The 2,534-nt window shown below is 43.5% G+C and overlaps 1 protein-coding gene across 1 annotated transcript in view; it reads right to left on the reverse strand.

Moving 5' to 3' along the window:
* Window positions 1–2,534, reverse strand: part of SCUBE1 (signal peptide, CUB domain and EGF like domain containing 1) — a 233,039-nt gene that overhangs the window by 126,093 nt on the left and 104,412 nt on the right. The gene's annotated exons all lie outside the window — the stretch shown is intronic.

Raw genomic sequence — 2,534 nt, forward strand, 5'->3', positions numbered from 1 at the left:
TGTTTTCTTTACCTTTTTTCCTAATTTTTTTTATATTTTATTCCTACTAAGTGAGGCGTTAGGCACATATATGGTATAAGGATATATCCCTACCTGTCCTATAAAAACAATATATAATGTGTGGGTCCACGTAGTAAGTATATTACTGCCGTAGAAGAATCACAGAGTAAGGATGTAAAAATGCTTCACATATTAACGAACAGAAACTGAAAAAAAAACTCAGTCATGAAGTGGTTAAAAACCATAGTGCCTTTAGAACAGGACCTCTTACTGTACGTAACTGGCGCTGTCCTAAGGGACATGGCTTCCCCTGCCTGATTACATTAATTACAGAACATGTGAACCCTTACTGAATGACATTTAGTTTTCTAAAGCATTGTGTATCATATACAATTAGTTTTTCCTTTATTATATGTCAATGCCGCCACTTCCTGTCTTCATGCACTCCACCAATGGCAGCATGGCATTTCCCAGGGTGAGTTTCCTGATGGTGAGAACAGTGAATAATGTCTGCAGAATGTGTTGAAACAGCTATCAGAAGCCTCTGTATCAAAGCATGAACTAAAGATGGAGCCAAACTAAAAGCCAAAAAGGAGTCTAAAATAGATTTAATTATTCATTAAACAGCCAACTCGTTTTGGGGGCAAAAAACACTCCCACTTCATCAGGAAACTCTCAAGGTTGTTACAAGGGCTCAATAATATTTGCAAGTGTTTAAATGAATTCAGGGAAGCAGGTTGTCAAATCTTATGCTCACTGCTTAAAGCAGAACTCGGGCCAAAACAGTTTTTAACCTTTGCAGTGGGGCTACCCTCGCACTGCAAGGGTTAAGTGCTCATTTGCGTACCCAACTGCAAGGGTTAAGAAAAGTTCTGACCAGAGTTCTGCATTAAAAGGAATCACATGTAGCAGAAGCCAGTAAAATGGCTGCAGCACACCAGATGGAGACCCATATGACAATGCAGAAACAATTAGGTGAACAGAGCCTGAACAACGACCCTCATGGCAGGATCACCAGTTATTATTTCAATGAAAGCTGCAGGATATTGAAAATGACATTAACATTAAAGTATAATTAAAATCCAGATTTCTTTTGCATACATCTACTGCTATGAAATATGCAAAAACATTTATAATTAAAAAAAAAAGAATCTGAAGATTCCCGAGCGGCCGTGAAGGATGATGGGGCGGGCGCATGTGCAGTAGAGATCTTCGGCTGGGAGAAGAGGAGAGACACAGGGTAAGTCAGTGCATGCAGCCAGCAGCTTGCACCCGCACAGACACCGTGGGACACAGAAGACACAGCAGTCAGCGCTGGATCAGAGACCGGCATCAACGCTGTAGGGACTGCTGACAACTACAGGAAAGAAGATGATGATCAGATCAAGAGGCATCATTTAAGGCCAAATCCTTAACGCAGCATTGGGACTAAGAGCCCATTCACACCAGAGCGGTTGCAAAGGGAGGTTTTGGGAGTTTTTAATTGCGTTTCAGTGCTGAAACGCAATTAAAAAACGCCCCACCTGCTCGTCAAAGGCCTGATCGGAGACATCATGGTTACCATGGTAAACCTATATCTCCCTAATTCAGACCAGGTCTCTTTCCTGCAGCGTGTAATGCCGCTTATCCTTGAATTTGAGGAGGGTGTACTGTTGGTCGGGGGAGACTTCAATTTTGCACTCGACCCCCTCATGGACGTATCCCGCACAGCCTCCCATCTCTCCTACTCCCGCCTCCGTAAACTTAAATCGGAACTACATCTCCTTCAACTGACTGACGTGTGGCGCCTTATACACCCGCGAACTAAGGACTTTACGTTCTACTCCTCGGTGCACAACACATACTCGCGCTTAGATTATTTTTTTCTCCGACACAAGGACCTCTCTTTGGTTGTTGATGCGTCCATTGGAGACATCCTGCTCTCAGACCATGCCCCAGTCCACATGGCGATTAAAAAAAAAACGCCCAAAACCAAGCGGTTCTATTGAAACCTGTAAGGAAAACCACAGTGATCACCGCGCCAAAAATAGTGCAGGGAGCAGTTCGGGCGGGGGGCAGTTTGGATCGCGCAAACCCACGCGGTCGCATCAACGGTCCCCCGTAGCAATGTATGGGATTGTTCATGTCGGCGGATCCATGCGGCTGAACCGCCCCGGTGTGAACGGGGTCTAAGGTTTTTGTAAGATTTTAGTGACTGGATCGACTTAAGTGCGTCAAGTACACAGCTACAACTATCTACAGTTAGGCATGTCTGAGGCAAAACGAGGGTTTTCTTTGAGGACTAAACCAACAAACCGCCAACAGCTCAGTACACTGTTTCCAAAGCGGTTCATTGATATCAAAACCTCCAAGACGATGTGTGTTTATGAATACAGCACGAGGCACTTTTTTTCTGATGATATAATAAACACAAATCCTTATACTAAAGGCAGATTTCCTGTTTTATAAAAGAGGAGCATGTTAGTTTACACTAGGGATGCAGCCAAATGTATCTGAAAGTAAACAGGCAGAGCTCTTACCAAAAAAACAAAAAA

The sequence above is a fragment of the Nanorana parkeri genome, unplaced genomic scaffold, assembly GCF_000935625.1.
Source record: "Nanorana parkeri isolate BGI_ZX_2015 unplaced genomic scaffold, ASM93562v1 scaffold120, whole genome shotgun sequence".
Classification (NCBI taxonomy): Eukaryota; Metazoa; Chordata; class Amphibia; order Anura; family Dicroglossidae; genus Nanorana; species Nanorana parkeri.